At 36.8% G+C, this 25,840-nt stretch overlaps 1 protein-coding gene and 1 pseudogene across 5 annotated transcripts in view; one reads left to right on the top strand and one right to left on the bottom strand.

The window, feature by feature from the left end:
• The window catches only part of PDSS2 (decaprenyl diphosphate synthase subunit 2), a 297,007-nt gene that overhangs the window by 190,318 nt on the left and 80,849 nt on the right, over window positions 1–25,840 (bottom strand). The window lies entirely within an intron of this gene.
• LOC306666912 (succinate dehydrogenase [ubiquinone] cytochrome b small subunit, mitochondrial-like) lies at window positions 2,042–10,005 on the top strand (annotated as a pseudogene). The gene is made up of 2 exons: window positions 2,042–2,125; window positions 6,311–10,005. The product of its transcript is annotated as a succinate dehydrogenase [ubiquinone] cytochrome b small subunit, mitochondrial-like (transcript).

Genomic DNA, 25,840 nt, shown 5'->3' with positions numbered 1-25,840 from the left:
ACCAAAAAGAATAACCTTAGTTGGGCATTTATAGAAGAATACATGCAAATAACATGGATTTATTCCCACTTTTTAATATACTGAACTCAGCAAAGGATTCTAAAATTCCACTAAAAATTCTCTTTTATGGATATGTAATTTTAGTACAACTTATGCTAATTACCATCCCATTTGTTTCATTATGCTACAAAATAGTTTTCAAAATCCTGGATGTAAGAGGGCTATCACAATACATGGATTTGGCTTATTATGCTCACCAATAACTGAACAAAATTGGAAACTATTAGAAATGATGGTGGTAGGGGCAACAGATGTGAACACCAAATGGTGGTATACAAACTAGGTCTAAAAGAAAAAAATTATTCTGGCTGGTTCATACAGAGCAGTGGTTTTCATCTTGGGGTGATTACCCCCCCCACACACTCCTCCAGGGGACTTTGACAATGTCTAGAGATATTCAACTGTCACACGTTGAGGGGTTACTACTGATGAAGGCCAGGGTTGCTGGTTCTGAATATCCTACAACATACCTAACAGTCCTCTACCACAAAGTGCCAGGGTTGAGAAACCCTGATTTAGACAATGTCTGTACTTATAAGACTTACCCTGTAGGGTTATTATGATGCCTAAAGATAAACATTTAGCATGTAAAATACTACTATGTGTTCAACATGCACTAATTATTACTATTATCAGAATTACTATTGCTATCGATACAATGATTTTTGGCTTTACTAAATGCTAGAATAGATGCAATCCTATTTTATCTGTCCAGTGCAAAAACATCATGAACAGTTTGAAAACATTGAAAAATAAAGAATTTTTTTTTAAGAAAATGGCAAAAAGCTTTTTTAGTCTACATAGACACCAGGTTTGTATAAACAAAACATGTGGGTGTACACAATCATTCTGGATTAGGAAAATTATTACAAGATTAGTAAGAACAATAGTAAAGTACATATTTTACTGCTTTCTTCCCTAGAATATTGATTGATTCCCAGGAATATCAATTGATTTTAGTTTTTACAACAAAGTGTGCCTTTATAGCCACACTTTTAAAAGTCTGAACCATTCTGTTTAAAGTCAAGTACTCCCTTACTGTAGTTTTTCTCATATTAGTTAATATGACAGCAATAACAAAACATGGTTAGCCATTGTAATTATATTACAACCTTTCCTCCCCAGATACCATATGATTACATTTGTTACTGCTTCAGACTCCTTTTTATTATTATGCCAATAAAAAGTTTTTCTGAAGAAGCAAAGTATTTGCCTATAAAAAGATTGTTGGCACCCCTCAATAGGATAGCATTAACATTTTCTCCCCAGTTTCTGAAAAAACCAAAAATTCTCAAATTGAGTCCTTCATTTTAATTCATGAAATCCTGAGGCAAAATATCAGCCTAAACATAAATGAATTTGAGAGAAAAGACTTTTACAAAAATCACTGGAAATTTTAAAATGTATTTTTCTATTCTTTTCCTCAGAAAAAGCTTATGACTTTAAAAGACTGGAGAATTTAAGCAAACACTAAGTGGTTTTGGAAATGTAGTTTCCACGGCAACCAACATGGTTTTCTTTATATAGCATTATAAACAGATGGTAAAGAGTGGTCATGTTTGTTTCTTTGCCAGTATATCAATAAAACTGCTGTAATACTGTATTGAATACACTTAAACTATTTAATAAATGTAATACACTAACCACAAGATGCAGTAATTCAAATGAATATAATTAACTAGTATCTATTTTTTTAATTCCCCTTTTAATAAACACATGAAGATCTTGAACAGTGAAGTCACTATACTCCTCACAGTCAACAGTTTTCCTTGGCAAGACATTGTACAAATGTTTTCTCGGCACTTGCCATGCAGGGCATATAACCACAAATATGAATCTGATGAGAAACAAATAATGGGTTGAAATAATAAAATTGGAATCATGTCCAAAATTATATTCTTTTGCCATCTTTTCTTATAGAAAATGAGAAATTAAGAAACCCGAAGAGTTTCCTTATAATAAATGATAGGTTGTAAAGCAAATGGCAAACTGCTTAAAAATCAGACTCTATTTCATGTACATAGTAGTGGCTTTCAAAAATACAGGTGCTCTGAATTCCACCATGGTAAGTTGCTAGGTACTATTTACTAGAAAACCAAAGCAGCCAGAAACTACAAATGTTATTAGTCTGGCAGTTAAAGTTGGAACAGCCAGTTTCTGCATGTATTATCAACAAATTATAGGCAGTGACCCTGTATCCATAAGGAAGTTAGTTCCAAGGGACTGTCCATGAGGCTAAGGCTCCACAGGGTACTGGAAACCTTATTAAGCTTGGTTTAAGAGGCCTTGATATATTTTCCAAGCTAGGTTGAAGAATGCTTACCTCAAAAAGTTAGGACAATATTTATTACTTTTAATTATATAAATGGCCATTTTGAATACAATTACAATATTTGGTAAATAGTACTTTTAAATTCTCCCTCCTCTAAAGTTCTACTCATGTACCTGTCTCTAAATTCGCTGAATTTTGCCATTTATACATTCTTCCTATGCTTCTTACACAAAATCAAGTTCATTAGAAGTGAGGTATTTCATGGTTCAGGACAATCCATGTTGGCAATTCAGAAAAGAAATACATATATTTATAAAAGTGAATCTAGATGACAGAAGGTATTTTATGGCGCAACTGAAAAACAAAAATTTTCAATTAAAATATTTCAATTAGAAACTGTTGTAGATTTACATTTGACTCGAAAATGGGAAAATGTTTTCTAAAATTATCCTAGATAAACTACTATGCCATAATGTAAATTTAGAAATTATTTACGCCTAAGAAAGCATCTCCTTTTTCATACGAGGCTAGAGTGTCTCCCATCCTGGAGCTCATCCACCCAACAAGCACACCTATCTCTAGTAAGTGATCACTGCCTTGAGCGGCTGCAAACCAGAAGCCCTTTTCACGGTCTTCAATTTGCCTCCTTCTATGGAATACTCAATATGGAACACTATTTAGAAACTGATCCTCTTTGTTTAGCTTAACTTTTTCTAAGAGGTGTCCATCTAAGAGTGTTCCCAGCAAAACAGAATCACCCAAAGAGTTTCAAATATAGCAGTACATTCCCAGCCTATGCCAATTTAGTAAGAATCTCTGGTGGTAGCACCCACATATGGGTATTTAAAAAATACCCTTCAGGAGCTGGGGATATAGCTCTGTGGTAGGGCCCCTGCCTAGGATGCACGAGTTCCTGGGTTCTATCCCCAGGAGCAGAGGGAACCTTCCTCAGGTGATTCTAAGATGCAGACATGGTTTAAACAAATAAACAAACAAAAACACCCGAAAGACTGTGCCCATGTTTCTCTTTACCCTTAATGAGCAAGAGATCTCAAACCACCACTTCAACTCTATAGGACACAGAATTCAGTGTTTCACTACAGAAAGGCATAAGACTGAAGAAACAAACATTGTTGTGCTGAATTATTTGGTATGGTAAAAAAAATTTTTTTAAAGAGTTCAACAATATATAAGACAAAGATGTGAAAGAACTTTCCCTGTGAACTATTCCAAATAGTAATGTCTACTGAAAGAATGGACCTTTTTTTAAGCTGTCTGAGGTCACCCTCCCAGTTATCTTAACTCCCTAAGGTCACCCTCCCAGTCATCTCAACTCCCTAAGGTCACCCTCCCAGGAATGGGAACAAAGCCCTTAAAGCTGTTCCAGGAAACAGCCCCAAACAGAGAATAAAAGGGTAAATTGAGCCAGATAGCCAGATAGTGATCAAACAGAATGATTACCAGAAACTATTGACCAGAATCTACGCCCTGTTGTAAAACATTGTGAAACATGTTGTATGTTATCAGCAAACCCAGAACCCCCTTTGAAATTTCCCGGCAGCTTTGTCCCCCTTTTCCCTTTCATGTGCGACCCCTCCCGATGTGTGGTTTCTGCCTTTATAAACCTACAAGATTTTCTGCTAGGGACTCGACTCCTCGAGTTGGGTCCCAGCGCGCTGGAATAAACACCTCTTGCGGTTTGCATCAAGTGACGCCTCCTGCGGTTGATTGGGGTTGCCGTCCATCCATGGGACAGAGTTGGGGTTTCCTTTTTGGGGGCCTTACACTACCTGTTAGCAAAATTGTCACTGTCAAGATGATTTGTGAACAGTAATTTATTTTCATTCATTTTGGGATGTACTCATAGTGTGTCAGCAGGTTACAATGTATTCTCCACACTGCAGAACAAAATAAATACTTTCTGGGTGCACTTAACAGTTCTGAAGAACTGACTGAAATGATCAGCAGTATAATTCTCACTTATTATTTTACAGATATCATATTCTCTTTTTCAAGAATGACCTTTAAACTGTCTTCAAAAATAATGAAAATTCAGGTGTTGGGAAGGGAACACTCCAGAGATAAGAAGGACACCTACATTCTTTTATAGCACACTTTCTAAGCATGTTTTTAAAACCTATTAATATGGTGTCCTCTAAAAGGAATATGTCAATGATATAGATCACGAACATTATTTCAAGTCATATGTTCATAACAAAATTCTACATCTAGAAAAAATAACTACTCTAATAGATTGTGATAATAGTTCTTTATCTATATGGCTTTCTCCTTTCAAATCACTTACAAAGAGACCACTAACTTATTTGCTTGATATGAAATAATAAATAGGAGAAAAAATAATTACAAACTCTCCAAATTGTCAGTGATGGAAAATACAAAGAGGTACAATTAAGTAATCACAGGGGATAAACCATGACCATAAAATGACCTTGGAATTGATTTCTCCATTTGTTTGTTTCCTTACATTTCCACAGGCTACTAAAATTTCCATAAGGCATTTAGTCTTTCCTTGAGAAACTTTATTTGGCTATTTGTGTATCTGGTGCTATTAACTCATAATAATTTTACATCAAATCCCATAACATGATTGAGTTTGAATTAAAAAAAAAATTCAAAACACACAAAATAGGAAAAAAATACCACCCTAATGCATTTAGGAACAAACAACCTATTAAAGAGACTAAGTGTGTCTGGCAGAATTCTAGAGATGACAGAAAACAAGAGGAAACAACATTTCTTAATGTCATTTAAATATGCACACAGGAGACAGGGAGATGTGCTAGGACAAAGAATCAACAGGAACTCTCATCTTCCTGCACATATAATTGGGATTCATTAACAATAAAGGAACAGGTGTCTTGGGACTCATTTATATAGGCTATTAACTATTATGAGCTGCTGGTATCCAAATTTATTTTAATACTAGGCAACAGATTAAAAATAAAATACAAATTTAAAGTCCATCTATTAGCATGTGAAAACAATGCCTAGCTTTGCAGAGTGTAATTTAATACAAAGGTATTTTTTTATGGTCCTGATCATAGGAAGACATTTAAGTTTATATGCAACACTCCCTAAGTTCCAAAATAAAGACCTTCATAGTAAACTTCATTTGAATGCAAAAATAAATGATGAATAGTTTTTGCCTTGACAAAACTAAACAAGCTTTATTTACTAAGAACTATTTTTATTCAAATTTAAATAAAGACATAAACAAGTATCTATCTTTAAAAAAAAGTAGGGGAGGGAATCAGATGCACATCAATCTCCTGACCTAATTTACTTCATTTCACCACATCTGATACTACTTATTTTGAAAAGCTAGAGTGGCGATGGCTAACCTCTTCTAATTTTTTACTGTCTCATCTGTAAACAATGACAAAGGAATTAAACAAACTATTTGAGGAAACTTTACAACCAGTTACTAAAAGCTATTTAGAATGTTAAAATTGAAAGTGCAGCAGGGACAATCTAGCTTGACCCACAATACTTTTTTTTTTTTTTTTTTTTTTTTGAGCTGGGGATTGAATCCAGGGCCTCAGATATGGTAGGTGACTACTGTACCACTGAGTCACATCCCCAGCCTCCAATACATATACACATGCATACATACACAAACACTCACACACACACACACACACATATATATATATTTATTTTTTACAAAATAAAGGGAGTGGGGGATGGGATAGGAAAGACAGTAGAATAAATTGGACATAACTCTTACATTCATATATATGATCAGTATAACTCTACATCATGTATAACCACAGAATGAGAAGTTATATTTCATGTATGTATAATATGTTAAAATACTGTCACGTATAACTAAAAAGAACAAATTGAAATATTAAAAAAAAAAATAAGGTACCATTAGGCTAAGTAATTTGGCTATGGTAAATATAGTAACATTTTGACCACAGAAACTGTCAAAATACTATAAAATCAGTATAATAGGCTCAAAAGCAAGATGGCAGTTTTCTGAGACTGAGTGTCCTCTCTGGTGCTCAAGGAAGTCAAGCTCTGTCCATTCAAACTCCAGTGGTCAGACTGCTCACATCTTGCCATTTCTCTAGGACCAACCTACCCCAGGATGGTGTAGAACACAGCACATTGACCTGTCGTCAAGCCACCATTCTGATTCCAAGGCTGCATTTCTCCATTGGACTAGCAAAAGGGTTGTCAGTATTTAGCTTCTGGGCCTTTTTCCAGCTGCATATTTCAACCCTTGCTCTGCAATGTACTATTTCCTGGCTGCAGTCCTCACTCTCCCTAGTCACTGGGGCCTTGAACAAGTTGTTACTATGTTCATGGGGATGCCTTGCAGAAAGCTGCCAAAGCAGGCCTTTTGGCACTCTCAGCTTTAACCTTTGCTGGGCTTTGTTATTTCAACTGTCATGATATGAGCATCTGCAAAGCTGTCACCATGCTGTGGAAGCTCTGACCTTTTTGTCTCAATCCTTTAAGAACTGATTATATGCCTCCTTGCCTCTGCTCTGTCATGCCATTCATCTCACAATAAGGAAGAAACAACACATAAGTCCACCAGTGGGAAAATCTTCTAATCACGTGGTAATTTTACAATTTAATTATGGAAAAGGTTTGAGAGGAAGTGTATCCAAGCAATTATCAGACCAAGTTCTGTATTCTGGTGAGTTAAGGGTTGTCCCCAAGCTCACAAGACTCACAGTCTATCTAAACTCCATATATCAGCTTTTGTCTTTTAATTTGTCAATCTCTTAAAGAAAATTCAGCTTACTTAGTATCCACATATGATCATACTTCTGTATTTGTCTTGGGAATAATGAACAAAGGGAAAGACTGTTAATTCATGAGTAAAGACTTTGCAGAAAATTAGTGTTTAATTTTTGGAAACTTCCCTGTCTGTTCAGTTGCTACCAGACAGTGATGGTTACATATATGGAAATTTTAAAATTAGGAGATGCTGAAAACTCAGATTACAGATTTCTAAATCCTAGGAAGGAAAGCTTGGAGAGCTTCTGAACTTAGAGAAGTTCCAGTAAGGGAAGATCGTTCTTGTAGATGTATCAGAATATTCAGATTCCAAACAGACTTAATCCTCAAATGTGCTTTACTTGTCCTAAAATAATCTATCCACAAATATAAAACTACAATAAATTATTTTCCCTGTGGGAATTTTTAATAAGGAGATATTTTTAAAAATCAGTATAATAGTATCTATCATCCAAGAATAATGTGAAAATTCAATGGGTAAATTGTTGTTGCTATTTCAAACGGACATTTACCTATGTCTAGGTTTTGTTTTATTTTTAATTTGGCTTATTCACTTACATAATACTTGGTCAATGATATTTTTCCCCTTAATTCAGAAGTATTAAATGATTACGCTCTTTGTGCCACACTAAGGAGATTAAAGATGGTACAACATGATTTATTTCTATAGGTATTTAGGAAAAGTCACTATAGAAATGCAAATGATTAAAAAAAATTGAAATTGATGAGAACGTTACAGATAGAATCATGATTCTTAAAACTACAGTAATATTTTTAATGGAACCTATCTGTTATGAAGGGTTACCTGTTGCAGGCTATTCAGAAAGATCCCTAACCTCTAGATGCCAGTAGGATCCTCTAGTTCTAACAACCAAAATTGTCTACAGACATTGCCAATGTCCCCAAGAAGGCAAAATCACCTTGGTTAGAAATCACTAGATAAGGCAAACCACTATACTTTAAGTTGATTTTAAGATTAATGATACATATTAAATATTGTCTAGAGGCAAAGCAACTTGGGAGTTTTAGTGTTTTCTTAAATAGCTTCAGATCTAAGAATATGAACATTAGAATAACTGAGTAGAGGAATAAAATCACATATTTAATGTCATGATGTGGCTCTGGTTTTGATTTTATAGTTTTTTGTCACTAACTGCCAAAAATTCCAAAGAAATATAAAATGAAGAAAATGAGTTCATATTCCTAATGAAAAGTATCTTTTTTATATTAAGACTTGTCAAATTAGAAATTGCTTCTCCTTCCCCCAAAGAACCCTTAGTACTTCCTTCCCTACTCTTTCAAAATATAACTTGCCATTTCTTACACACAAATGTCAGTGAAGTACAATCCCAGGCTGGTGTCTAGGAATATGACTTTTAATTAGTTCATGTTTAACCTATCCAATGGCCTAAGGGTATTAAAACAATACAGTTTTGATTTTTTTTCTCTGTATATGAATTTTATGTACAAAAAAATGACAAAAAACTCTGTTATAAAATCATTCTTAAATTTCATATTTTCCAAAGGTCTCAAGAATACTGAAGATTTATTATACTGGAGATTGCTAAAGTGTTAGCTCAAGGGCTAAATAACTGAGGTGGCAAGCAAACATTGGATCTACGTGATATATAAAGTAAAAAACTCGCCTTCTCCGTCTCAGGCATCTTCTTTTATATTCTCTCTTCTCCAACCTTCCGACCTGCTGAAGTACGAAACTCTGAACAGCTATTCATTAATGGCAATGACTCTTAAAATGTGGTGTACAGAGCAGGTGAAAGTACTCTAGAAGGAGAGACCAAGAGAGAAAGATGGATAGGAAATGTCTGAGAATCAGTGACCAAAAACATGAGTTAGCTTAGCATCTAATTTAAAAAGAATCAGGCCCATCAGAGGGACAATTCATGAGATAGGTCTGTCATCAGTGCTCTCTAAACTTCTAAGAGGAACCTAGAGGCTCTGCACTGAAAACAAACAAATAGAACAATGGATGAATCTGAGAATCATAATCACCAAGAGGATTATGCTTATTTTGGTTCTGACCTCACTTGAAAAATACCAATTGGTCTCGAGTTTTCAAACTCAACAAACTTTCGTTTCTTCAACACTGAAAAAGAAGAGAGCGGTCTGTTTTCACAAAAGGATGCCTAGTCTGAAAAGTTTTGTTAATACTGTTTTGTTTTGACTGGTATAGTGATATCTTCAACATTAGAAATTTGGACATAACTTACTAGATCTAAATTTACATCCTGGGCAGTATTTCCTTTAACAGGAACAGCATTTTACAGCACATGAAAATTTAATTTCCAATGATAGAGGTACAGAGATATCTGATTTATATAGAGGACAACTTATTTTTAGTTGGGAAAACTGCAATGCCAGACTATTTTATATTAATATTATACTTTACATATATTGTAATATTCATGACATATGATAAATACCCAAATCCTATTTGGAAAACTTTCACTGTGAAAATTAAAATTTTAACAAACTGCTGCCTCACATTTTAAAGCATGTTCTCATATTTAGAAAGTAAACATACCAAATTGACAAATTATATCAAATCTATTACTAATAAACGCAAACTCTTTTTATATTCCTTGAATAATTCTAAATATTGAAGGTAAAAATAATATAAATGATAATAAAAATTTAAATATATAAAAAATAAGTTTGGCTAGGTAGGGTGGCCCATGCCTTGTAATCCCAGAGGCTCAGGTAGGTGAGACAGGAGGATTGCAAGTTCAAAGCCAGCCTCAGCAAAAGTGAGGTGCTAAGCAACTCAGTGTGACCCTTTCTCTACATAAAATACAAAACAGGGCTGGGGATGTGGCTCAGTGGTTGAGTGCCCTTGAGTTCAATCCCTGGAACCAAAAAACAAAACAAAACAAAAAACAAGTTAGTATCTTGCATTTTAAGTACTTATTGTTGACATTTCACACAGTTCTATAATAAAGGATTAATCTAATTATTATTAACTTATTACTAATTTAATAAAGGATTCTTTGAATGTAAAAGTTAATATGCTGCTCCAAGCTATAGAAGAAAATATATTAGAAAATAAATAATTGATGCTCTCTGGTCCATTTCATTTTTCAGTGTGTGTTTCAAGAAAACCTTTAGTGTTGACATTTTCTACTTGAGTTTACAAATGTCTTTTCTTTAAACTATTATTTCACTGAAGTATCAAATCATCTATATTTCTATACATGGAAATCCCTCCAAGGACTATCCAATCAAGAACTTAATTATAAATAATATGGTCACATAATAATAAAACATTTCCATTCTCTCCTGATGAATTCATGTGAGATGGGGAGCACATTTAAATTTAGGGTTGACCAAAGGTTTTGTGCCTTTAGTAGAGAGCAGAGAGGTTCAAAGATCCCTGGGTGATGGAGCCTGTAGGTGTATGCTGGTAAGACATAAGAGGAAACAATAGGAAGTAAAGGCCAGGTGTTTCAGCATAGCTTCTGACCAATGTTTAGCTGACAACTCAGCTTTACAGATAAAGGAGCAACTGCTAGGAAGCCAGACCTTTAAAATAAAAAAAAAAATAAAATTAAAAAAAAAAAAAAAAAAAAAGCAAAGATGTTGCAGCTGTACATCACATCATAGAGGTTACAAACTTTAAAGGTTTAGTCCAGGCAAGTTACAAAACAAGCAAACAATAACCACCAAGATCACCAATGGAGTGGGCAAGTCAGAAACTGGATTTACTATGATACATTATCCAGTAAATGTACAACATTCCACAGAAAGCTATGAGTCATGCAAGAAACAAGAACATGTGATTCATGAGAAAGCAGTCTTTAGGAACTGTTTCCAAGTATCTTTAAGATATTGTATTTAGCAGACTTCAAACTAGCTATTTCAAATAAGTTTTTAAAAGTAAAGAAAATGTTTAAAAAATTAAATGACTCAGTGAATATAGAATCTTATTAAAGGATAGAATTTATTTATTTATTTATTTATTTATTTATTTTTTGAAGAATCAAAAAGAAAATCTGGAGCTGAATAGTATAATAATCGAAAGTATCACTAGAGGGGCTCAAGAATAAATGTGAATAGAAAAAAGTATCAACAAACTTAAAGATGGAATAATGGTAGTTAATCTGAAGAACAAAGGGAAAAAAGACTGAAGAAAAAATGAACAGAGCTGCAGAGACCTATGAGACAATATCAAGTATACTAATATATGTGTAACCAGAGCCTCGGAAGGTGAGGGAAAGTGAGAAAAGGGAAAAAAAAAAAAAAAAAAAAAAATTGAACAAATAATGTCTGAAACCATTTCAAATTTGATTTTAAAAACATTAATGTGGGGCTGAGGGTATAGCTCAGTAGTAGAGCCTTTTCTAGCATGTGTGAGGCCCTGGGTTCAATCCTCAGCATGGCAGAAACAAAAGCAAAACAAGAAACAAACCAAAAAACCCCATGGATTTATAGAATCAAGCTACTCAACTGGACACAGTTTATGGGACAAACACAAAACAATAAAACCTACACATATTCCTGACAAACTGCTGAAAGACAGAAAACCTCTTGAAAGTATCAAGAAGAAATGACTCATCATGCACAGAGTAACAATACAATAATGATTTCTCATAAGAAACAATGGAGACCAGAGAGCAGTGGAGTCCTATGTTTTAAGTGCTGAAGTAGAAAAGGTTTGATAACAAAGAATTCTATATTCCACAAAACTTTCCTTTAAAAATAAAAGTGAGTTTTTTCCACGGGGCGATCCAAGATGGCGGACTAGAGGGCGACTGCATCTCCAGTTGCCCCAGAAACCAGGATTCAAGAAGGGGAGGCATTGAGAGTCTCGGACTAAAATAGAACCACGGGGTGAGTCTCCCCCACCCAGCGAAGCTCAGCTGGGCGGCAGGCCTGGATTCGAGTGGCTTATTAGAGTGGGACAGGGCAGATAGCGTCTCCCCCAGGCAGCTTCGTGCAGTCTGGCGTTGTGCTCCGCCCACAGGGACAGATCCTCCAGCCTCTCGGAACAGGCCCCCCAGTGAGAGCCTTTCTGCACAGAAGCAGCGCAGCCAACTCAGGCCCGCCCCTGCCAGCTCCGGCCTGCCCCGCTGCCAGCTCCAGCCTGCCCGCAGGTTGCTTCAGTGACCAGCACAGGGCCAGGGACTTCCCCAAGCAGCCCCGCCCCCCTCCGGCGGGAAGCGCCTCTCTAGGCTAGCTTCTCGGGGCAAATCGCCCAGTGAGAGCCTGTCGACACAGAGCCAGCCACAAGTCCCCAAGCCAGTGGAGACCTCCGACCTACAACCAGCCTCTGGAACCAGGGCTGTGCAACAAGAGACCTCTCCAGGTCTCTCTCCCTAGAACCAGTAGCGGGCTAGGGGCAGCGTTCTTCAGAAGCACTGCATTATCAAATTAATCCAAGACTTCTGGCTACTGAAGGCTGGTAGGTGATACACTGGAAATCTACAGGGTCACTATAAGCCAATAGAGGAAATCTACAATATCACAGAGTCCCATTGACATCTGACCAATATGAGAAAACAAGGGAAGAAAATGTCCGAAACAAACCTAGATACTATATCAATAAAACCCAATGACAGCACAGCAGAAGAAATGTCCGAAAGGGAGATCAGAATGTACATAATTAAAACAGTCAGGGAAGCAAACGAGGAGATGAAAGAGACCCATCTCATAGAAAGAGATACCCATAGACTAAAGGTAAAAGGATGGGAAAAAACATACCATGCACACGGACACAGCAAAAAAGCTGGAGTATCCATCCTCATTTCAGATAATGTGGACTTTAAGCCAAAACTAGTCACAAGGGATAAAAAAGGACATTACATACTGCTTAAGGGAAGCATAAATCAGCAAGACATAACAATCATAAATATCTATGCCCCGAACATTGGCTCATCCATGTACGTCAAACAAATCCTTCTCAATTCCAGAAATCAAATAGACCACAACACAATAATACTAGGTGATTTTAACACACCTCTCTCACCGCTGGACAGATCGTCCAAACAAAAATTGAATAAAGAAACCATAGATCTCAACAACACAATCAACAATTTAGACTTAATCGACTTATATAGAATATACCATCCAACAAAGAACAAATACACTTTCTTCTCAGCAGCACATGGATCTTTCTCTAAAATAGACCATGTTTTATGCCACAAAGCTACTGTTAGCAAATACAAGAAGATAGAGATACTACCTTGTACTCTATCAGATCATAATGGACTGAAATTAGAAATAAATGACAGAATAAAAAACAGAAACTTCTCCAAAACTTGGAGATTAAATAATACACTATTATATGATGAATGGATAACAGAAGACATCAGGAGGGAAATTAAAAATTTTTTTGAAGTAAATGAGAACAAAGACACATCATATCAAAATCTCTGGGATACTATGAAAGCAGTACTGAGAGGAAGATTTATTTCATGGGGTGCATTCAACAAAAGAAGTAGAAATCAACAAATAAACGACTTAACACTACAGCTCAAAGCCCTAGAAAAAGAAGAGCAGACCAACACCAAAAGCAGTAGAAGACAGGAAATAGTTAAAATCAGAGCCAAAATCAACGAAATTGAAACAAAAGAAACAATCGGAAAAATTAACAAAATAAATAGTTGGTTCTTTGAAAAAATAAACAAAATTGATAAACCCTTAGCCACGCTAACAAAGAGAAAAAGGGAGAAAACTCAAATTCCTAAAATTCGGAATGAACAAGGAAATATCACAACAGACACGAGTGAAATACAAAACATAATTAGAAGCTATTTTGAAAATCTATACTCCAACAAAACAGAAAACCTCGAAGACATCAACAAGTTTCTAGAGACATATGAATTACCTAAACTGAACGAGGAAGACATACACAACTTAAATAAATCAATTTCAAGCAATGAAATAGATGAGGTCATCAAAAGCCTACCAACAAAGAAAAGTCCGGGGCCAGATGGGTTCTCAGCCAAGTTCTACAAAACCTTTAAAGAAGAGCTCATTCCAATACTTCTCAAAGTATTCCATAAAATAGAAGAGGAGGGAACCCTCCCAAACTCATTCTATGAAGCCAATATCACACTGATACCTAAACCAGACAGAGATACATCAAGGAAAGAAAATTTCAGACCAATATCTTTAAAGAACATTGACGCAAAAATTCTCAACAAAATTTTAGCAAATCACATACAAAAACATATTAAAAAGATAGTGCACCATGATCAAGTGGGTTTTATCCCAGGGATGCAAGGTTGGTTCAACATCCGGAAATCAATAAATGTCATTCACCATATCAACAGACTAAAAGTTAAGAATCACATGATTATTTCAATAGATGCAGAAAAAGCATTCAATAAAATACAGCATCCCTTCATGCTCAAAACACTAGAAAAAATTGGGGTAGTGGGATCATTCCTTAACATTGTGAAGGCCATCTATGCTAAGCCCATGGCCAATATCATTCTAAATGGTGAAAAACTGAAAGCATTCCCCCTAAAAACTGGAACAAGGCAGGGATGCCCTCTTTCACCACTTCTATTCAACATTGTTCTTGAGACTCTAGCCAGAGCAATTAGACAAACGAAAGAAATTAAAGGGATATGAATTGCAAAAGAGGAACTCAAACTATCCCTGTTCGCTGATGACATGATTAAATATTTAGAGGAACCTGGAAATTCCACCAGAAAACTCTTAGAACTCATAAGTGAATTCAATAAAGTAGCAGGTTACAAGATCAATGCTCATAAATCCAACACATTTTTATACATAAGTGATGAATCTTCAGAAAGAGAAATTAGGAAAACTACCCCATTCACAATAGCATCAAAAAAAATAAAATACTTGGGAATCAATCTCACAAAAGAGGTGAAAGACCTCTACAATGAGAACTACAGAACACTAAAGAAAGAAATTAAAGAACACCTTAGAAGATGGAAAGATCTCCCATGTTCATGAATAGGAAGAATTAATATTGTCAAAATGGCCATACTACCAAAAGTGCTATATAGATTCAATGCAATTCCAATTAAAATCCCAATGACGTGAAATAGGCCTAATTGGACTCGGAGCAACCACTGGGGATCCGGCGGCTGCCCAGGGGAGGAGTGGCGAGGAGAACTGTGTGGACTCAGGACACCGGGGCCTGCCCTGAGGAGGAGGAGGAGGAGCGTGGCCACTTGGATTCGGAGAGACTGCACCAGAGCTACAGGCGGTTGCCAGAAGAGAAACTCCACAGCGAGCTGTTTGGACTCAGAACGACACTTCTGAACCCCGGGGCCTGCCCTGAGGACGAGGAGGAGGAAGAGGAACGCGGCCGCTTGGATTCGGGGTGACTACACCAGAGCTTCAGGCGGTTGTCAGAGGAGAGGCTGCGTGCCGGGCTGTTTGGACTCGGACCACTTCTGAACCCCGGGGCCTGCTCGGAGGAGGAGGAGGAGAAGCGCGGCGGGTCCTTTGGACTCGCAGTGACTGCATTGGCGCTCCAGGCGGCTGCTCAGAGGAGAAGGCGAGTGGTGAGTTGTTTGGACTTAAAGGGACAGCGCCTGAACACAGGGGGGCTGCCTGGAGAGGAAGCGTGGTGGGTCGCTTGGTCTTGAGTGGCCGCACCAAGAGCTCCGGGCGGTTGCCCATAGGACCCGTGCAGCGGGTCACGTGGATTCAGAGCCACCCAGAGCGACCACTCCTGAACACTCGGGGGGTTATCTGGAGGAGGAGGAGGAACGGGGAGTGTCACTTCGACTCGGAGTGATTGATTGCCCAGGGCTACGGGTGGTTGGTGGGAGGTGGAGGCACGCAGTGAGTTTCTTGGACTCCTAGTGACTGCACCGGAATACTGGGCAGCTGTCTGGAGGAAGAGGCGTGTGGCGGGTCTCTGGGACTCAGAGAGATTGTACGGGGCCCCAGGTGGCTGCTCAGAGGAGGGGCCGCATAGCCAGGAAATTAGGGGCAGAGCAGGGTCCCAGGATCTAGGAGGCTTCTGGGTGGAAGAGCCGCACAGAGACAGGCTTAGGGCGGAGCAAAGGTTCCAGGCCTGAGGGCATATCCTCTGAGGAGGGGCAGCCTAAGGAGATTCATCTGCGAAGGGTGAGGCTCCCAGGCCCAGGAGGTAGGGCCGGGCCCCTGAGAACTTTGCAGAGGAAGGCAGCCCAGCCCAGGCAGTAGCTGTAAATTGAGGGGAACCTCTAGGAGGGTACTGACAAGCGAGACCTCCCCACCGGGTGAGTCTTCCCTGCCGAGTGAGGTTTCCCCACAAGGACGGTAAAACTAGAGACTCAGGCCCAAACAGGCCTTGCCTCAGCCCGCAGCCTAGGTCCCCTTTGGATGACCATTGGTCAACAAGTGGAGGCACCTCTGCCCACTAGCAGGGATTATACCCCTCCTGAAGGCCACCACTCCTAGAGAGGCAGCTTCCTTGTGGAGCTCCACATTATCAACTTCCTCCAAGACTTCAGCCTACTGAAGGCTAAGGGGGGATATATATAGAAATCTTCAGGGACATTGTAAGTCAATAGAGGAAATCTGCAATATCTCAGCGGTCAACTGATACCTGAACAATATGAGAAAACAAGGAAAGAAAATGCTGCAAACAAATCTAGATGTTACATCAATAAAACCCAATGACAGCATGGCAGAAGAAATGACAGAAAAGGAGTTCAGAATGTACATAATTAAAATGATCAGAGAAGCAAACGATGAGATGAAAGAGCAAATGCAAGCATTGAATGATCGCACCAATCGACAGTTAAAAGAGCAAATACAGGAAGCAAAAGATCATTTCAATAAAGAGTTAGAGATATTGAAAAAAAACCAAACAGAAATCCTTGACATGAAAGAAACAATAAACCAAATTAAGAACTCCATAGAAAGCATATCCAATAGGATAGAACACCTGGAAGACAGAACCTCAGACATTGAAGACAAAATATTTAACCTTGAAAACAAAGTTGAACAAACAGAGAAGATGGTAAGAAATCATGAACAGAATCTACAAGAACTATGGGATATCATGAAAAGGCCAAATTTAAGAATTATTGGGATTGAGGAAGGCCTAGAGAAACAAGCCAAAGGAATGAACAATTTATTCAATGAAATAATATCAGAAAATTTCCCAAATCTGAAGAATGAAATGGAAAATCAAGTTCAAGAGGCTTATAGGACTCCAAATACACAAAATTACAACAGACCCACACCAAGGCACATTATAATGAAAATACCTAACATACAAAATAAAGACAGAATTTTAAAAGCTGTAAGAGAAAAGAACCAAATTACATTCAGGGGGAAACCAATACGGATATCAGCAGACTTTTCAATCCAGACCCTAAAAGCTAGAAGGGCCTGGAACAACATTTTTCAAGCCCTGAAAGAAAATGGATGCCAACCAAGAATCTTATACCCAGCAAAACTTACCTTCAAATTTGACGATGAAATAAAATCCTTCCATGATAAACAAAAGCTAAAAGAATTTACAAAAAGAAAGCCAGCATTACAAAACATTCTCAGCAAAATATTCCATGAGGAAGAGATGAAAAACAAAGCAGCAAATCAGCAAAGGGAGGAATTATCCTAAAGGAATTGTCAAAAAAAGGAGGAAACAAGTTGTGTCAAAGAAATAAATAAATAGAATTTAAAAAATGAACCAAATGACCGGGAAACCAAATCATATCTCTATAATAACCCTGAATGTTAATGGCCTGAATTCATCAATCAAAAGACATAGACTGGCAGATTGGATTAAAAAGAAAGATCCAACAATATGTTGCCTGCAAGAGACTCACCTCATAGAAAAAGATACCCATAGACTAAAGGTGAAAGGATGGGGAAAAACATACCATGCGCATGGACTCAGCAAAAAAGCTGGAGTATCCATCCTCATTTCCGATAGGGTGGACTTCAAGCCAAAGTTAGAAGGGATAAAGAAGGTCATTTCATACTGCTTAAGGGAAGCATAAATCAGCAAGATATAACAATCATAAACATCTATGCCCCAAACAGTGGCTCATCCATGTACGTCAAACAAATCCTTCTCAATTTCAGAAACCAAATAGACCATAACACAATAATACTAGGTGATTTTAACACGCCTCTCTCACCACTGGACAGATCTTCCAGACAAAAATTGAACAAAGAAACCATAGATCTCAATAACACAATCAATAATTTAGACTTAACGGACATTTATAGAATATACCATCCAACCAAGAGCGAATACACTATCTTCTCAGCAGCACATGGATCCTTCTCTAAAATAGACCATATATTATGCCACAAAGCTAATGTAAGCAAATACAAGAAGATAGAGACACTACCATGTATTCTATCAGATCATAATGGATTGAAGTTAGAAATAAATGAAAGAGTAAAACACAGAAATTATTCCAATATCTGGAGATTAAACAATATGCTATTATATGATGAATGGATAACAGAAGATATTAGGAAGGAAATTAAAAAATTCTTAGAGGTAAATGAGAACAAAGAAACATCATATCAAAATCTCTGGGACACTATGAAAGCAGTACTTAGAGGGAAATTTATTTCATGGAGCGCATTAAATAAAAGAAGTAAAACTCAACAAATAAACGACTTAACACTACAGCTCAAAGCCCTAGAAAAAGAAGAACAGACCAACACCAAAAGTAGTAGAAGACAGGAAATAGTTAAACTCAGAGCCGAAATCAATGAAATTGAAACAAAAGAAACAATACAAAAAATTGACAAAATAAATAGTTGGTTCTTCGAAAAAATAAACAAAATTGATAAACCTTTAGCCACACTAAGAAAGAGAAGACGAGAGAAAACCCAAATCACTAAAATTCGGAATGAACAAGGAAATATCACAACAGACAGGATTGAAATACAAAACATAATTAGAAGCTATTTTGAAAATCTATACTCCAACAAAATAGAAAATTTCGAAGACATCAACAGGTTTCTAGAGACATATGAATTGCCTAAACTGAACGAGGAGGACATAAACAATTTAAATAGACCAATTTCAAGTACTGAAATAGAAGAAGTCATCAAAAGCCTACCAATAAAGAAAAGTCCGGGACCAGATGGGTTCTCAGCCGAGTTCTACAAAACCTTTAAAGAAGAGCTCATTCCAATACTTCTCAAGGTATTCCATAAAATAGAAGAGGAGGGAACCCTCCCAAACTCATTCTATGAAGCCAATATCACACTGATACCTAAACCAGACAGAGACTCATCAAGGAAAGAAAATTTCAGACCAATATCCTTAATGAACATCGACGCAAAAATTCTCAACAAAATTTTAGCAAATCGCATACAAAAACATATTAAAAAGATAGTGCACCATGATCAAGTGGGCTTCATCCCAGGTATGCAAGGTTGGTTCAACATCAGGAAATCAATAAACGTAATTCACCATATTAATAGACTTAAAGTCAAGAATCACATGATTATTTCAATAGATGCAGAAAAAGCATTTGATAAAATACAGCACCCCTTCATGCTCAAAACACTAGAAAAAATAGGGATAGTGGGAACATTCCTTAACATTGTAAAGGCCATCTATGCTAAGCCCATGGCTAATATCATTCTAAATGGTGAAAAACTGAAAACATTCCCCCTAAAAACTGGAACAAGGCAGGGATGCCCTCTTTCACCACTTCTATTCAACATCGTTCTTGAGACTCTGGCCAGAGCAATTAGACAATCCAAAGAAATTAAAGGGATACGAATTGGAAAAGAAGAACTCAAACTATCCCTGTTCGCTGATGACATGATTATATATTTAGAGGAACCTGGAAATTCCACCAGAAAACTCTTAGAACTCATAAGTGAATTCAGTAAAGTAGCAGGTTACAAGATCAATGCCCATAAATCCAACGCATTTTTATACATAAGTGATGAATCTTCAGAAAGAGAAATTAGGAAAACTACCCCATTCACTATAGCCTCGAAAAAAATAAAATACTTGGGAATCAATCTTACAAAAGAGGTGAAAGACCTCTACAATGAGAACTATACAACACTAAAGAAAGAAATTAAAGAACACCTTAGAAGATGGAAAGATCTTCCATGTTCTTGGATAGGAAGAATTAATATTGTCAAAATGGCCATACTACCTAAAGTGCTATACAAATTCAATGCAATTCCAATTAAAATCCCAATGACGTACCTTACAGAAATAGAGCAAGCAATCATGAAATTCATCTGGAAGAATAAGAAACCCAGAATAGCTAAAGCAATCCTTAGCATTAAGAGTGAAACAGGGGGTATTGCAATACCAGATCTTCAACTCTACTACAAAGCAATAGTAACAAAAACGGCATGGTATTGGTACCAAAATAGAAAGGTAGATCAATGGTACAGAATAGAGGACACGGACACAAACCCAAATAAATACAATTTTCTCATACTAGACAAAGGTGCCAAAAATATGCAATGGAGAAAAGATAGCCTCTTCAACAAATGGTGCTGGGAGAATTGGAAATCCATATGCAACAGAATGAAACTAAACCCATATCTCTCACCATGCACGAAACTAAACTCAAAATGGATTAAGGACCTCGGAATCAGACCAGAGACCCTGCATCTTATAGAAGAAAAAGTAGGTCCAAATCTTCACCTTATTGGTCTAGGATCAGACTTCCTTAACAGGACTCCCATAGCACAAGAAATAAAAGCTAGAATCAACCACTGGGATAGATTCAAACTAAAAAGCTTTCTCTCAGCAAAGGAAACTATCAGCAATGCGAAGAAAGAGCCTACAGAGTGGGAGAATATCTTTGCCAATCATACTTCAGATAGAGCGCTAATCTCCAGAATCTATAAAGAACTCAAAAAACTCTACACGAAGAATACAAATAACCCAATCAACAAATGGGCTAAGGAAATGAATAGACACTTCACAGAAGAAGATCTACAGGCAATCAACAAACATATGGAAAAATGTTCAACATCTCTAGTAATAAGAGAAATGCAAATCAAAACTACCCTAAGATTCCATCTCACCCCAATTAGAATGGCGATTATCAAGAATACAAGCAACAACAGGTGTTGGCGAGGATGTGGGGAGAAAGGTACACTCTTACACTGCTGGTGGGGCTGCAAATTAGTGCAGCCACTCTGGAAAGCAGTGTGGAGATTCCTTAGAAAACTCGGAATGGACCCTCCATTTGACCCAGCTATCCCACTCCTCGGCCTATACCCAAAGGACTTAAAATCAGCATACTACAGAGATACAGCCACATCAATGTTCATAGCTGCTCAATTCACAATAGCCAGACTGTGGAACCAACCTAGATGCCCTTCAATTGATGAGTGGATAAAGAAACTGTGGTATATATATACAATGGAATATTACTCAGCCATAAAGAATGATAAAATTATGGCATTTGCCGGCAAATGGATGAAATTGGAGAATATCATGCTAAGTGAGATAAGCCAATCTCAAAAAGCCAAGGGACGAATGATATCGCTAATAAGTGGAGGATGACACATAATGGGGGGGAGGGAAGGGTTAGTGTTAGGGTTAGAGTTAGGGTTAGGGAGGGGGGCAAGTATGGAGGAAGGAAGGACTGTATAGAGGGTAAAGAGGGGTGGGAGGGGTGGGGGGAAGGGAAAAAATAACAGAATGAATCAAACAACATTACTCTATGTAAATTTATGATTACACAAATGGTCTGCCTTTACGCCATGTACAAACAGAGAAACAACATGTATCCCATTTGTTTACAATAAAAAATAAATAAATAATTAAAAAAAAAAAAAAATCCCAATGACGTACCTTACATAAATAGAGCAAGCAATTATGAAATTCATCTGGAAGAATAAGAAACCCAGAATAGCTGAAGCAATCCTCAGTAGAAAGAGCGAAGCAGGGGGTATCGCAATACCAGATCTTCAACTCTACTACAAAGCAATAGTAACAAAAACGGCATGGTATTGGTACCAAAATAGACAGGTAGATCAATGGTACAGAATAGAGGACACGGACACAAACCCAAATAAATACAATTTTCTCATACTAGACAAAGGGGCCAAAAATAGGCAATGGAGAAAAGATAGCCTCTTCAACAAATGGTGCTGGGAAAACTGGAAAACCATATGCAACAGAATGAAATTAAACCCCTATCTCTCACCCTGCACAAAACTCAACTCACAATGGATCAAGGACCTCGGAATCAGACCAGAGACCCTGCATCTTATAGAAGAAAAAGTAGGCCCAAACCTTCAACTTGTTGGCTTAGGATCAGACTTCCTTAACAGGACTCCCATAGCACAAGAAATAAAAGCAAGAATCAACAACTGGGATAGATTCAAACTAAAAAGCTTTCTCTCAGCAAAGGAAACTATCAGTAATGTGAAGAGAGAGCCTACAGAATGGGAGAATATCTTTGCCAATCATACTTCAGATAGAGCGCTAATATCCCGAATCTATAAAAAACTCTACACCAAGAATATAAATAATCCTATCAACAAATGGGCTAAGGAAATGAATAGACACTTCACAGAAGAAGATGTAAAAGCAATCAACAGATATATGAAAAAATGTTCAACATCTCTAGTAATAAGAGAAATGCAAATCAAAACCACCCTAAGATTCCATCTCACCCCAATTAGAATGGCGATTATCAAAAATACAAGCAACAGGTGTTGGTGAGGATGTGGGGAGAAAGGTACACTCATACATTGCTGGTGGGGTTGCAAACTAGTGCAGTCACTCTGGAAAGCAGTATGGAGATTCCTCAGAAAGCTTGGAATGGAACCACCATTTGACCCAGCTATCCCACTCCTTGGCCTATACCCAAAGGACTTAAAATCAGCATACTACAGAGATACAGCCACATCAATGTTCATAGCTGCTCAATTTACTATAGCCAGATTGTGGAACCAACCCAGATGCCCTTCAGTTGATGAATGGATAAAGAAACTGTGGCATATATATAGAATGGAGTATTACTCCACCATGAGGAATGACAAAATTATGGCATTCGCAGGCAAATGGATGAAATTGGAGGATATCATGCTAAGTGAGATAAGCCAATCTCAAAAAACTAAAGGACGAATGATCTCGCTGATAAGCGGATGAGGACATACGGGGGTAGGTAGGAGGGGTTAGTGTTAGGGTTAGGGTTAGGTTTAGGGTTAGGGATAAGGAGGGTGGTAAGAATGAGGAAGAAAGGAATGTATAGAGGGGAAAGAGGGGTGGGAGGGGAGGGGGAAGGGAAAAAAATAACAAAATGAATCAAACAACATTGTCCTATGTAAATTTATGATTTTTAATTAAAATTAAAAAAAATATTAAACTAAAAAAAAAGACTATAACTCTTAAAAAAATAAATAAAAGTGAAATATAAACATTTGAGATAAAGACAAAACGTGTTGCTATCAGATTTGTCTTATAAAAAATATAAAAGGAAATCCTTCAGGCTGAATGAAAGTGATACCAGATAGTAATATCAATCCACATGAAGAAACAAGAGTATAAGTAATAGTGAATACGTGAGTAAACGAAGAAGATTCTATAAATATATTTTCCTCATTTCTTTACTTAAATTTTAGAAAAAAATATGATTATAGAAGGCAAAAGTTATAATGTATTGATGGGTTTACCACAGAGATGTATTATATTATACAATAAAGGGAAAATGAAGATATATTGAAGTATAATTTCTATATCTTGCTAAAATTAAAATGAGTACTATTCTGAAGTAGGTTATGATGAACTAAGATGTACATTATAATCCCTCAGAACAATTACCAGGAAAATAACTCAAAATCATGTAGTTAAAAAAGGTGAAATTAAATTGACATACTAAAATACACTTAAACAAAGGATAAGAGTAAAGGAGGAACATTATGATATGAGACAAATACAAAACAAATAGCAAAATGACAGACACAGCCAACTGTTTTAGTTTGGATGTAAGGTGTCCCCCAAAAGCTTATGTGTGAGACAATGCAAGACGGTTCAGGAAAGAAACGAGTGGGTTGAGGGTCTTAACGCAAGCAGTAAATTAATCCCCTGATAGGGATTAATTGAGTGGTAACTGAAGGCTGGTAGGGTGTGGTTGGAGGAGGTGGCACATGGGGGCCTGGCTTTGGGGTATATACTTTGTATCTGGTCAGTACAGTCTCCTCTCTGCTTCCCGTTCCTCATGTGAGCTGCTTCCTCTGCCACACTCTTCCACACTCTTCCATCATAATGTCCTGCCTCACTCTTGAGCCCAGAAGAATGGAGCCAAACACTTATAGACTGAGACCTCTGAAACTATGAGCCCCTAAATAAACTTTTTCTCCTCTACAATTGTTCCTGTTGGGTCTTTTAGTCATGGCAGCAAAAAAAGTTGACTAAAACACCAACCATATTGATAATTAGATCAGGCATAAATGAACTAAACGACCTACTCAAAAGTAGGATAGGTGGACTGAATTTAGAATGCAAGACCCAACTACATGCTGTCTCTAAAAGATATACTGTTAAGATAAAAAGACATAAATAGGTAAAATGCAAAAAGAAAATCATGCCATGCAAACAGTCACCATGATAAAACTGGAATGGCTAAATTAACATCAGATTAAATAGACTTTCCGATAAAACGTACTATTGGAAACAATGAAGAACATTTCATAATAAAAAATAAAAAGATATAACAATTATGAAAGTATATACATACCTAACAATAGAGGCCCCACTTGAAGCAAAAACTAAAAGAATTTAAAGGGAAAGTAGGCAATTCAGTAATAGTTGAAAATTTCAATACATCATTTTCAGTAACAACTACACAAAACAAGGATGCAGAAGATTTTAACAGCATTATCAACTAACTTCATATACCTGATATTTATAGACTGTGTGCACAATGAATATAGAATACACATTCAAGCATACATGAAATATTTTCTATATGCTAGTCCACAAAACAAGTCTCAATAAACTTTAAAAAGACCAAAATCATGAAGGCCTATTCTCTACAACAGAATTAAGGTAAAGATCTCAAATGGAAATGAATATGAAAAAACTCAAATATTCAGAAATTACACAATACACTTCTAAATAGCCCAGGGACCAAAGGGGGAAATAGAAAATTTTTAAAATATTTTGAGCTGAATAAAGATGAAAACATACTGAAGTTTATAGGATGTAAGTAAAGAAATATTTGAAGGGAAGTCTATATCTTGTAATTAAGAAAAGTCTTAAATCATTAACCTAAGCTTCCACCTTAAGATACTTGACAGGAAGAGAAAACTAAACCCTAAGAAAACAGAAAATAAAATAAAATTTAGAGCGAATATTAATGAAATAGAAGTCAGAAACAATAAAAAAAATCAATATAACCACATAGCAGCTATTTAAAAAGATCAATAAAACTGACAAATCCTCAGCTAGACTGACCAAAAACATAAGAAGAAACAAATTACCAAATTCACAAATGAAAGAGTAGACATCACTACTGAATCTACAGGAATTGACAGGACTACATAGGAACATTATGAACACATTTTTCCAACAAATCACACAGTTTAGAAAAAAAATGGACAAATTCCTAGAGAGTCACAAATTTCCAAAACCAAATCGAGAAGATACAGAAAATATGAATAGACCTATAACAATTAAGTAAGTTTAACTATTAATTAGAAACCTACTTACAAAGAAAAATCCAGGTGCAGATGGAATTTTTTTTTGGCAAATATCACCAAATATTTTTAAAAGAAATATGGTTTCTTCACAAACTCTCTCAGAAAATAGAAACTTTCCAACTCATTCTG

The sequence above is a fragment of the Sciurus vulgaris genome (assembly GCF_902686455.1).
Source record: "Sciurus vulgaris genome assembly, chromosome: 7".
In the NCBI taxonomy this organism is placed as follows: domain Eukaryota; kingdom Metazoa; phylum Chordata; class Mammalia; order Rodentia; family Sciuridae; genus Sciurus; species Sciurus vulgaris.
The sequence above is the reverse complement of the archived record's forward strand: the minus strand, read 5'-3'. Positions and strand labels throughout refer to the sequence as shown.